Source organism: Pogoniulus pusillus, chromosome 17, assembly GCF_015220805.1.
Source record: "Pogoniulus pusillus isolate bPogPus1 chromosome 17, bPogPus1.pri, whole genome shotgun sequence".
Lineage (NCBI taxonomy): Eukaryota > Metazoa > Chordata > Aves > Piciformes > Lybiidae > Pogoniulus > Pogoniulus pusillus.
In genome coordinates this window covers 3,819,744-3,832,957 of record NC_087280.1, presented here as the reverse complement: position 1 = coordinate 3,832,957, position 13,214 = coordinate 3,819,744, and the positions used below count along the sequence as shown (strand labels likewise).

Here is a 13,214-nt window from a genome sequence, read left to right as displayed (position 1 = left end):
GAAGTTGGCCACACAAATACCCTCACCCTAGAAATTTAGCTCAGTTTTGTTGGCCTCCAAGGCAACTCTCAACAAGGCCTTTGCTGAATCTCACAAGTCATGGAGGACATGGCAACATAATTAGCCAGTGGAAACTGGAGCGGTGAATCCCAGTGGGAGGTAGCTCTGCACCAAACGTGGCTGCTCCTCCAAATACAGCTCCCTCTTTGCCAAAGATTTGGCTTTTCAACACCCAAAGTCTCCTCTCCTTTCAACAGTCATAGAATACTTTTGGTTGGAAGAGACCTTTAAGACTAAGCCCAACCTTCAGTCTAAGACTGTGTCCCCAAGTACCATGCCCACGTGTTGCTCCAGGGATGGGGACTCCACCACCTCCCTGGGCAGCCTGTTCCAACCCACTCTGGCAGCAAAGAAATTCTTCTTAATCTCCAACCTAAACCTCCCCTGACAATTTCAGGCTGCTCTCTCTTGTTCTGTCCCCTGACACTAGGGAGCTTGCCCCGGCTCACCTATCCCTCTTTCATCCATTCCTATTCCTCATGCCCTGGATTTCCTTCCAGGCCCTAATTGGAATGGTGGCCACGTTTGTGGAGGTGTTTGTCACCAAGCACGTCTTTCTGTCCACTCCATAATGTGAGACTCAGGCACACATATACATTCATCATCCCTATGTGCTGCTCTGGCACTAATGTCCTCGTCAGTGTCCCTGGATTGCTTGGGAGATAATGAGTTTGCATCTTTAATGGCTCCTTCAATATTTGTAGCCAGCTTGGTCTTTGCCTGGGTTGAATCCCTCTTACCAGGAGGTCTCTAATTATGGTGTGATGTGTCTGTGCAGCCAGCTGATCACCAATCACCCTGTCAGCCAGGCCCTCAGAGCAGCACCTGGGGACCAATTCACTTTGGTGACACCTCAGACAGCCCTGCACAGGGCCCAGGAAGAGGGATGTGCATGGGAAGGAGAAGGATGGAAAGGACCAGAATGTAGCCCCGCACAGCCAACCCAGCTCTCTGCAGTTGCATCCCATTAAAGGGGCTCCAGGAGCAAAAGGCAAACAAAACCAGGCAAGAATTGAAGGTGGGCAGTTTTGTCTGAGGTTAGCAACATGCCAGCTGGAAATGAGCAGCTTCAGAAAGGCTTGTACCAGGAAGCATTGAGTCCTCTAAATCAGCCCTGGAAATCGATACCTTCTGCACTCAGGGTCAGCTTCTGCCTGGCTGCTGGGGCCTTCTTAATCCTCTTAAATCACAGCCCTCCACTTGCTGTCTGTAAATTTAGGGAGCAGCACCCAGCTCCACAAGCGAGCAGTCAGGCACCACTGTCCAGACACCTCATCTTTGGGGTGCTGGCTGGGTCTTTCCATGCCCTGCTGGAGGGAAGGTGCCCATTCCAGCTCTTCCCACATCCCATTTACACCACTGACCTGGCACTCAAAAAACAACCTCAAACCGGGAGATGTGTGGGGAGGGAGCAAGGGGTGGGCTTCCCCTGGCCCTCCCCTCTCCACCCGAGGGAAAGGATGCCACAGCTCTTTCCCCATCCCACACTGCTGAGTTCAGTGGCTTGCTCTGCTCCAGGCTCAGAAGGTATTTCAGCCATTTCAGTACCTCTAATCTCTTTGGGAACATTGCTGAGAAACACAATTTCAAGCCTCCCAAGATGTGACATGACTTGTAATTTGAGCCAGAGGTGAGAGCCTACCTCCCCAAGGGACAGAAAATAAACAGCCTCTGCACGCTCCTGCTCCTAGCCCTCCTCCCTGCTCTTAGGGGGTGCTCATGTTTCCGTCCTGGGCATCGAAACCTCAGGCTGACATCCTTATACCCTTGCACCCAGCATGCTGGATGCAGTGGGAGAGATAAGCAGAGACTGGGGAAAAGCACCAGGCTGTGGGGGGATATGGGGGCACAGGAAAAGCTGGCAGTGAAAAGAGCAGAGGGCAAGCTGAAGGGGGCATGCTGGGCCACCGCAGCCAGCCCCAAGCCTGGAGCACAGAGAAGCTGGGGAAGCCATTTCGGAGTGGTATCTGCAAAGCAAGAGGATATGCAGTGCATTCAGGAGTGCCATCTGCTGGCACCTGGCCTTGCTCCCCATCCTGCCCAGAGCCTCTCCCAAAAATCAGCCAGGGCACAGGTCGCCCAGAGCAGAGCCACGCTGCAGGGACCCAGGTAGCCTCAGAGCTGTGCTCTCGAGAGCAGCCTGCCCAGCTGTCACCAGACTCCAAGCGACCACCCCTCACCACCTCAGCTCCCACAGCTCCACTTCATCTCTCCACAAAAAACAGTTTGCCAGGTCAGACTCCCAGACCCTGCCCAGGCTCTCAGCCGTGCTCCCTGACTAAGCAGCTTGCAGGAGAGCTGCTCGCCAAATTAAGCTGTCTGCCAACCCCAGCCCCCTCCAGCTCCCAGGGCAGGGGCTGCCCACGCCAGCGCTGGGCGACGATGCTGGCACACGCCACCTAATTTGCCAGCGCTCAGGTGGGCGAGGCTGAAACAAGAGAAGAAATAATGCTGGCAATTAGCCTTGACATTTCTGGGGCCAAAACAAGGGGGAGGCAGAGGAGTGGGAAACAAATCAGAGACACTAAATCTCAGCACCAGGCAAATCCAATTAAGCATCCCCAATTTCATTCTTAAAACCCCCCAGCATCGATTCCACTCACTGGCAGACAGGATCCTCCTGCAGCTCTGAGCTTGGGTGCCAGCCCCTGGGCATTTGCCCCATTCCCAACCCCCCTCCAGCCCCTCCTGAAGGTCAGCCCCGACCAGGAGAGGCGAGGAAGAGACACGGTGCCCACAGAGCAGAGAGCAGGAAGGAGCTGGCTGTGTTGGCACACATGTGGCTGTGTTAGAGAGGAGGTAACAGCCATGCCACAGCAGCGCCCCCAGCAAGGCTCTGAGCATGGCCTGGCTGGTAATGGTGAGACTCCCCCACATTCAAGGCAGCAGCACACAGAGCTCCCCAGCTTTTTGGCTGGGCAATGGTTTCATTATCATTTCCTATATGTTAGCTTTAAATCCCCAATAATCCCACAGAACTGGAGCCCATTCCAAGCGAGCAGTAAAATCCAATTTAGGATGCTATTCTCCTCTGCAGCTGTGTAACCAGAGCCTACTTGATGCAGGCACAGAAATCCAATTCAGCTTCTTTGCCTCTCAAACAGCTGCCCCACCACGAGCTTGCCCAGGTGAAAAAGAATCACCCACAAAAGCCAGGTTCTGAGGTGAGCAGAGTCAACCTGAGCAGGATGACACTTGGGTCAGCTCTGCTCCTGCATCCGTTCAATAAAACCAAGTGCAGAGTCCTGGATCTGGGTTGGGGCAATCCCAGGCACTGATAGAGGCTGGGCAGTGAGTGGCTGGAGAGCAGCCCTGAGGAAAGGGGCTTGGGGGTGCTGGTGGACAAGAAGCTCAACAGGAGCCAGCAGTGTGCACCTGCAGCCCAGAAAGCCAACCAGAGCCTGGGCTGCAGCAGAAGTGTGGCCAGCAGGGCGAGGGAGGTGATTCTCCCCCTCTGCTCTGCTGAGACCCCCACCTGGAGTACTGCATCCAGTTCTGGAGGCCTCTGTTACAAGAAATATCTGGAGGTTTTGGAAGGTGTCCAGAGAAGAGCCACAAGGATGATCAGAGGGCTGAAGCTCCTCTCCTATGAGGGCAGGCTGAGAGAGTTGAGGCTGTTCAGTCTGGAGAAGAGAAGGCTCCAAAGCGACCTTATTGTAGCCTTCCAGTATCTGAAGGGGGCTACAAGAAAGCTGGGGAGGGACTTTTTAGGGTGTCAGGTAGGGACAGGACTGGGGGCAATGCAGCAGAACTAGATGTGAGTAGATTCAGACTGGATGTTAGGAAGAAGTTCTTCAGCATGAGAGTGGTGAACAGGGAGGTGGTGGAAGCCTCACCCCTGGAGGTTTTTAAGGCCAGGCTGGATGCATGTCTGAGGAACCTGACCTACAATGAGGTGACAGCACCTCGGAAGCCAGAACCTGGGCAAGACACATTCAGCTGTCAACAGGTTTAAAGTCCTAAGCCACTGAATCCCCTTTCCTGGGATTCTAGACTGGCTTCCATATGATAATTTTGCTTAAAAGATCACGGAACCCAACCACTAACCCTGCCAGGTCACCACTAAACCATGACCCTTAGCACCACATCTACACAGCTTTTAAACCCCTCTAAAGGATTTCAGTTGTCTGCTTGTTAGAGTTGGTAGGGGAGGGGGTTGTCCCCACAAAGGACTGCTGTGCTCAAGGGACCATCCTTGTAAGGACACAGAGATGGCCAGGAAGAGCTGTGGGGAGAGGAGTGAACCCCATCACACCAGACAACACCAAGTGGATGGAGTCCCTTGCTTCATGTTTGGGCTGCAAACTCACATTCCTCAAGCAAATAAAATAGTCTTTTGAACCAACTCTCCCCCATCTTGCCTGCTTTACCGATCACCCAAATTCCTGAGCATTTCTGAGTGCCTGCTTCCAAAGAGGGGAGATTGATGAAGCCTTTCCTTCCCCACAAGCATTTTCCATTTGACAAAGGAGCAGTTTCCAACCAAAGAAAACAAACAAAAGGGGAAGAAAACCAAACTCCAAGGTGACTCCTAAACTCCACCCTCATCCTCGCTGCTGACACCCAGTCTGCTCTCTCCTCCTTTCAACATCACTGCCAGCCAGCTCACCCTTTCCTCCTGCTGCCTTACTCTTCCTTCTCCAACTCGTTCTTCCTCTGTGGTTGATGCCTGCAGGGTGTGAGCCCACAGGGACCAGACATGTCCAGCAGAAGACTTGATTTCTTGGTCCTCTCACCACATGCATCCTGGCAGCCTTGGTTTATGCAGGGAAGTCTTCAGAGATGTGCCTGGCCCCTTTGCTAAGCTGGAAGAGAAAGACAGCAATTGTCTGTGCAGAAGCTAACCTTGCTGTCTCCCTCCACCAGCATATGGAACTAGGAGGTTAAACAAGGATGGGCAATGTTTAAAGCAGCAGCTCAGGGAAGGGGATCCATGGCTGGGTGCATAGCAGCAGGGCTGTGGGACACAGGTGCAGCTGCAGAGCTGTGTGAGGGCTCTGCTGAGGTGGGGAGGAGCACCCACACTCTCAGGTTCATAGAATGGTTTAGGTTGGAAGGGATCTCAAGGATCATCCAGTTCCAACCCCCTGCCAAAGGTAGGGACATCTCCCACTAGAACTGGTTTCCTCAAGGGCTCATCCAACCTGGCCTTGAACACCTCCAGAGAGAGAGCATCCAGAACCTTCCCAGACAACCTGTGCCAGTGTCTCATCACCCTCAGTGCAAAGAACTTCTTCCTGACGTCAAGTTTGAATCTCCCCTCTGCCAGTTCAAACCCATTCCCCCTTGTCCTGTCATTACCAGACCTTGTCAATAGTCCCTCCCCAACCATCCTGCAGGTCCCCTTCACATACTGCAAGGCCACTGTAAGGTCTCCTCAAAGCCTCCTCATCTCCAGGCTGCACAGCCCCAACTCTCTCATCCTGTCCTCATAGCAGGGCTTCTGCAGCCCTCTGAGCATTTTTGTGGCCTCCTCTGGACTCATCCTGACCAGCTGGAGAGGGCATGTAGGTATGGTGGGAATGAAGAATACTGTCTGGAGAAGGCTGAAGAGGAGATGGATGGGCTGAAGTCCCCCTCTGGGACATTTTGGCCCCATTTCCATCTCTGAGCAGTCAGTCTCCTCTTCCCTGGCTTTGCTCTTCCCAAAAAGCCTTGTTCTTTTCTCATCAACTCTTTTCCACTCTCTCCATCCCTCAGCCAAGGCTTCCACCAAGCAGCAGCAGCAGATCAGGTGGAAGCACAGCGCAGAGGTTGTGTTTTTCCAGGGAAACAGCTCTATTTGTGCCATGTCAGTGGCTGACAGCTTCCAGGGGCTCGGCAGCGCTGCCGGTGGGATGCTGGCAGGAGGCCAGCCTGAGCCGGGGCTGCTGAGCCGCCACTCTCCTGACATTATGGGTATTATCCTGATGATCTACAGCTCTGTGAGGCACTCACCACCCCCTGCCCACTCAGCCACTTCCCTCCAGTGCATTACACCCTTCCCACTGGGATGCCTCATGGCTGCTTGGCTTCTTCCCCTCTGCCCAGAGGGAAAAAAGGAGGACAAAAGGCAACTTCCAAGCTCTACAGCCACCACTGCAGCATCTCCCCGTGCTCAGAGAGCAGCTCTTCCACATCTCATCAGCGCTGTTGGTTTTGCAAGTACTTACTGGGTGCCCCAGTCCTACCAGCACCTCCCCCCTCACAGTGCCTCCTTGGTCTCACCAGCCCAGGAAGCTTGAAGAGACTCTAGATGCCTCAGGAGAATTTTTCATGGGTAAATAGACCCTTTTACCTCTGTGTCACTGGCTCCAGCCCTGGGTCAATAGAGACAGAAAGTCGTTGCCAACTGATGAATGCCCAACAGGGAATAAGGCATTGGCTGGTTGTAAGGAGACAGATGCCCACATCACGGTGGCTCCTGTCACAACCACTGCTAACCAGCAGCCCCCACCAAGTAGAGATCTTCCTTGCCATGAATTAAAACCCAAGGGTACAATCGCTTCTAGGAGCATCACCTCCATTACCTTGTGCCTTCAACAGTACAAACCCAGTTGCTGGTTTCCTTCAAGTCATGGCTGGGGTCCCATCAGTACAAGAAGATCTGCACCCTCCACATCACCAGTTTTTGCTGGAAATCAGTCCTGCCTGGGGTGTTCAGAGAAGGCCTACCTGGTATGTTTTTCCCCAAACCATCTCCAGGACCTTTTCTAGCCAGTAGGACAAGGGAGGTTATTTTGACCCTGTACGCAGCACTGCTCAAGCCACACCTTGAGTGCTGTGTCCAGTTCTAGGCTCCTCAATTCAAGAGAGATGTTGAGATACTGGAACATGTTCACAGAAGGACAATGAAACTGCTGGGGAGCCTGGAGCACATCCCTATGAGGGGAGGCTGAGGGAGCTGGGGGTGTGCAGCCTGCAGGAGAGGAGGCTCAGGGCAGACTTCTTTGCTGTCTACAGCTACCTGAAGGGAGGTTGTAGCCAGGTGGGATTGGCCTCTTCTCCCAGGAAACCAGCAACAGAACAAGGGGACACAGATTCAAGTTGTGCCAGGGCAGGTTCAGGCTGGATGTTAGGAGGAAGTTCTTGACATTGGAATGGGCTGCCCAGGGAGGTGGTGGAGTCACCATCCCTGGAGGTGTTGAAGCCAAGCCTGGATGAGGCACTTAGTGCCATGGTCTGGTTGACTAGGTAGGGCTGAGTGCTAGGTTGGACTGGATGATCTTGGAGGTCTCTTCCAACCTGCTTGAATCTCTGATTCTCTGGTTCTTTCCAAAGATGCTGTACTTGTGTGAAAATGTTAAGCCCCACTGAAAGATGGCCTTGGTGCAAGATCAAAACCATTCAGACTTCAAAGGCTTGCAGTCACATTTCCAGCTCTATTTACAAGTTTAAGATATCACATGGTGAGCACATGCTGGGCTTCAGAGCTGATAACCATCCTCCCTTTCTGCCACCCAGAAATTCATGCACATCTCCATAGACCAGTACAGCCCATGGAAGTGCCAGCATTTCCCTCTCCAGAAGGAAAAGCTGGTGGTCTGAGCAGAAATCAGCTGTGACAATCTCCCTTCCACCAAAAAGCCTCCAGATGCTACTGAATGCACTGGGTTGGAAAGGATTCTCTAGAGGTCATCTCATCCAACTTATCTGCAATAAGCAGGCACATCCCTAACTAGAACAGGTTGCTCAGAAGCCTCACCAAGCTCATCCTTGAAGGTCTCCAGGGATGGGACATCTACAACCTCCCTGGGCAGCCTGTCCCAGAGTTCCACCACCCACACAGTGAAGAACTTCTTCTAATGTCCAACCTAAATCTAACCAGCTCTAGTTTAAAACCACTGCCTCTTGCCCTGTCCTTGCAAGCCCTTGTAGAGAATCTCTCCTCATCTCTCCTGAAGGCCTCTCATTTCAGGTGCTGGAAGGCTGCTTGCTGCTCAAAGGTCCCCTCAGAGCCTTATCTTCTCCAGGCTGAAAAAAACCAATTCTCTCAGCCTGTCTTTGTAGGAGCTGAAGAGATAGATGCTGCCCCAAAAGTCCTGCCTTTGGCCCTGGCTGCAGAGGGCCTCCTTACTGCAGGACTTCAATCTTGCTTTCTCTTTCTGGATACACTCAAGACCTGCCTGGATGTGTTTGTGTGATCTGCTATAGGCAATCCTGCTCTGGCAGGGAGGGTTGGACTGAGTGAGCTTTCGAGGCCCCTTCCAGCCCCTGACATTGAGAATCTGTGTGTGACTTGTGTTCCTCTAGCACTTGTCCACATGTCCACTGTCCTCTGTGGGCACTGCTGGAGGTGTTTAAAAAGAGACTGGATGAGGCACTTAGTGCCATGCTTTAGTTAATTAGAAGGTGTTAGGTTATAGGGTGGACTTGATGATCTTGAAGGTCTTTTCCAACCTGGTTGATTCTGTGATTGTGCACAGGAGAGGAGGAGGTGGTGATGGAGAGAAGCCAGCAGGTGTTGAGCAAGGTAGAGATAGCAGCACAGAGCAGGAAGAGGATGGAAAGAAAAGCATGTCCTTGAGGAGCCACCACAGCCAGCCTTGCTCTGTAGAGCCCAGGGAGGAGACAGCTTCACTCTGCCACGCAGGCAGGGGACAGATCCTGCCAGAAATAAGCCCCTTGTTACTATGGTGATTAACATTGCCTTGCAAATACAAGCATGTGCTGCGAGATGGCTGTGACTGAGGTGGGCGAGCAGATAGGCAGGAGACAGTACCACGGCTCCCAGTCACCCTGGTGGGGACAGCGCTGAGGAGACCTCCAGCAGCAGCCCTCCTCCAGCCCCTGGGGTGACAGAGCTGGGAGGCTGCAGCTGACAGACAGGTTTAATTGAATGTTTCTCCCTTTACATTTCCCTTTCCAGCAAATAAAACCTGAGCAAGATAAAAATATATGGTGCTTAAAGGGGACACTTGCCAAGGAAGTGTTATGGGCTTTGATTTGTGCTTTTCCCTGCATTTGTTTGCAGCATTGTCCCTCCATGCTTGCAAAAATAGCATTTATCCTCCCCACACTCACATCTTCCCTTTCCAGTGATAGTGGCCACTGAGCCCAACTCTGGCCCCTGTGCAAAGCTCCAGGGCTGGATTGGGCTGTTGCCATGGCCAGAGCGAGGTGCAGGCAACCCCTGCAAATCCAACGTGGTGATGGGTGGTTTGTCCAGCCCTTTGGGTTATTGTGGTGTGCCTGAGGGTTTAATTTATAACCTGGCTCCTGGAATTAACAGCTGGAAGCAGAATATTGGCTTTTGGTTAGAAGCCCCCATGCTGGAGAAATCCCAGCTGCTCTGCCACATACATTCTGACAGGACTTATTGCCCTCAACCCCATCAGGGCCCAAAAGTGGAAATCACAGGCACTGGCTTGCTCCTTGGGACAAACCAATGCCAAGCTAGAAATCTCCACAACCTTTGCCTACAGCACTAGGACAAGCCCAATTTCCCTCCTCCTTGCCTGACCCCTGCTAATTTCTCCAGCCACAGTGATAAATGACTGTGCCAGCAAAGTGACATCCTTCTAGTCTGCTTCAAGACAGATAGGTCCTGCTGCAGGGAGAGAAATCCCCCAGTGAAGCCTGACAGGGAGGGAAACCACAGCACCAAGAGCTGGGGATGATGGAAGAAGAGGTCACTGAATCTCCCTCTGCTAAGGAAGGAAGGAAGGAAGTGCAGGCAATTGGGACACTGCTCAGATGTCATCTCTACCTGGGAGATGGAACACAAGCATCTTACCCTGCCAGCTCAATGCACCCAGAAGACCTTTCTAGGTCAAGAAGCGCCTCCATCTTTCTCCAAGTAACTGCATTGCTCCTGGTGCCTCCCACACCATAAGCTCAGTGAGCATTAGCTGAAGCAGCAGCCAGGACTTTCCAGGGTCAAACACAACTTCATGTTGCCTGCAAACAAATGCTTAGGATGGAAGAGCAGTGCAGGTAGTTGCCTGCCCAGCACTCTTTGGTGACACCAAAGAGGCAAGGGTGCAAGGCTGTTGGATGACAGCAAAAGTGGGGATTTAGATGGGCAGAGAAGGCTCATGTCTCTTCTTTTTAACTGATCTGCCCTGGGGGAAGCTGTCACTGGTGCCTGCAAGGTGGAGGAGTCATGAGGGCATCTGTGCCAAGAGCAGAGCTAGGGCTCTAGGGCTGTTTCTCACCCACAGTCACAGCAGGCTCTGTCAATGGGCAGACCTGGCTGCTTGCCCCGCATGGCTCCATCTCAATTATTTCACCCTATCAAAGTTTCACTTCTTCCTCATAATCAGGTTATTTCTCCACTGGGTATCTCCCCTAGCCCCAGTACTCACCCCTACATGTCTCAGCTCTGAAGGAAGCACATTTAAGGGCAAGGAAGCTGCTGAGGGGCCTGGAGCAGAGCCCTATGAGGGCAAAGCTTATTGCTGTCTACAACTACCTGAAGGGAGGCTGTCGGCAGGTGGGGTTGGTCTCTTCTGCCAGGCAACCAACAACAGAACAAGGGGACCCAGGCTCAAGCTGTGCCAGGGGAGGTCTGGGCTGGCTGTGAGGAGGAAGTTGTTGCCAAAGAGATTGGCATTGGAATGGGCTGCCCAGGGAGGTGGTGGAGTGGCCATGGCTGGAGGTGTTGAAGCCAAGGCTGGCTGGGGCACTTAGTGCCATGGTGTGGTTGGTTGGGCAGGGCTGGGTGCTAGGCTGGGCGAGCTTGGAGGTCTCTGCCAACCTGCTTGATTCTAGGATTCGACCTCATGCTGACCCAGCTAGGATGGGCTGGCAGAGACTTGTCCTTTATCCTCAGGCCACCTCCTCCCTTTTCCCCATGGGGCAGCCTCCATCCCAACATGCTCATCTGGCCCTCCCCAGCCACACGTCCCACCTGCAGCCATCAGCAGTAGCCAGAAACTCCTGGAAGACTAAACATGGCAGACCCCAGTACACCAGGGCCTCTGGACTTAAGCTTGCCTCTGATTTCCTCTCTGGATGAGGCAGAGGTGAGCTGGAACCCGGGCAGCCCCACTGCTTGCTCAGGAGATGGAGAGCAGCAGAGACACCAGGAGCTTGCTGGATCTGCCCGAGCCGTTCCCACTCCCCGCCTCCATTTCGCAGAGATGATTTGCTGCAGGGCAGTACCCAGGCAGCACCGAAAGGACTCCAGAGCCAACTTTCACACTAGCTCGGAGGGATGATCCCTCCTAAATCAACACCGGTGTCCAACCAGGAGCTGGGCGTGGGGATGAGCTCCGAAAATCGCCACCACTGCTCAGCCCCAGGAGGCACAACAGCGCAGGCTGGCAGCGGAGCCCAGCCCAAGCCCCCCGGGAGTAAGGGCAGCCGCGGAGCAGGAGCCCTTTCCAGGCCGGCAAAGAGGGAGCATCGCTGCCCCCCAGCTCCGGGAGCCCCCGAGCAGCGCGGTGCGCTGGTGCCATCTCCTGGGCTGGCTGCGCTGGCAGCGGCTGCCCGGGCCCTGCCCGCCCCAGAGCCAGGCAGCTCCCGCATGGCACCGCCCCAGCAGCCCCTATGGGACATGCACTGGTGCTCGGCATCGCATCCAGACTTCCTCCCGCACTCGCACTGCCAGCACCTTCCTCACCTCCAGCCCCGAAGCTCGCCCAGTGCCCAGCACCTGCTAGGCAGGACTCTGCCCACTCGAGCTGCCCCACACCAACATCTACCCTGGTCTTGGTGGGCTTAGTGGGCTTTCAGTCTAGCTGGTGCTTGGTGAGAAGAGCATTTCTCCAAGCAGGCACCACCACAAGTTCCCCAGATCGAGCCTGGCTTGAACTTTCTCCAGCAAAACGTTTTAGGAGCTGCTGCAGAGCTTTGGGAATGACAAAAGGAAGAGGAAGCCATCAGCACTGGAGACTTCAGTCAAGGAGGAAAAAGGGTGGGGGGAAGGATATCATCCACATGGATGTGAAGACCTGGGTACTCAGGAGGTCAGCTCCTCTCTTCCTCCCCCCCTCACCTCATTCCCTGTTCCTTGTGGAAGTGGTCACAGCACCAAGCCTGTCACAGTTCAAGGGGCATTTTAGTCACATGGCTTAGTTTTAGGTAGTCCTGCAAGAAGCAGGGAATTGGACTCAATGATCTGTATGGTTTCCTTCCAACACAAGATATTCTATGATACCAAGACCTTGCTGGACAGGTTAGCCCAAGGGCCAGCCCAGCACCACTCCCCTAGATGCTCCATGGGCTTGCCCTAGCCCTCACCATGCCCCCAGAGGGTTTTCCACTCACATGAACTTCTTGGAAACACACCACTCAACAATAATCTGGTGTTAAGGGACTGTTCCTCTATCTGACAAGCCCTGGAGAAGCTGGTAAGCCTGATGGATCCAAATCACAACACAGTTCCTCTTCCCAAACACCCTAAATCCAGGTCAAAAATGAATGGACTTTATTGACTTCCTTTTTTAAACCAGCTCTGGGGTGTGGTATGCTCAAGTGCTCAATGAAGAGCAGAGGGCATTAGTCAGAGGCAAATGCAGCCCCAGTGCTCTGAGCCCCTCTCTAGATGCAGGCAAAGCCCATCTCACACCAAGCTCTTTGCATAAGGCCCGTGGAGAGCAGCAGCAGGGCTGTGGGTGTGCTGCAGGGGTTGATCTGTGACCCAGCAAGGTAGTCTCAGGGTGTGTGTGAGGGGGGGAGGGTATAAAGCCACCCCCATATAGAGGCTGCCCATGTCAGAACACCCTGAAGTAGCACCAAGTCAAGAGAGGAGTTGCTTGCTCACCATGCTGCAGATCCATCCTGACCTCTGCCCCTGGTTACTGTGGAGCTCCTGTGCTGGGCAATGCAGATGGCTGGGTGAGGGACGCACTGGAGCCACCTAGGCTGCCACAGCTGAGGGCAGCAGGACCTGCAGCCAGCACCACTCCAGGACCACAGCACCTTTCTGATGAAGAAGAGCATGGGGTAAGGGCACCTGAGCTTAAATACAACCCGGGGAGGGGGCGGAGGGTGTGGGTGGGAGCCCAGGTGGAGCTTGTCAGGGCAGTTAGCACTCAGGGCTCCAAACTCTGTGATTAACTGTTGGTCTCCTTCAATAAACAGGCTCAGAAGCCTCTGCCAGATGAGGATTGGTTTGGTGGTAGTTGCAAAGAGACGCAAGAAAGGTTTGGGAGGATACAGGGCTGCACTTCTGCATAGCACAGCAGACAGCAGCCCCAGCTCCCCTCAGCATCCCAGCTCCTGCAGCA

General features: G+C 53.7%; 1 long non-coding RNA gene across 1 annotated transcript; it reads right to left on the bottom strand.

Annotated features, from left to right (window-relative positions):
• Positions 1–1,202: 1,202 nt before the first annotated feature.
• Positions 1,203–12,904, bottom strand: LOC135182693 (uncharacterized). The gene is made up of 3 exons (XR_010305269.1): positions 12,749–12,904; positions 4,670–4,865; positions 1,203–2,027 (listed from the first exon to the last, which is right to left on the bottom strand). It is a non-coding gene; the product is annotated as an uncharacterized LOC135182693 (long non-coding RNA).
• Positions 12,905–13,214: the final 310 nt, after the last annotated feature.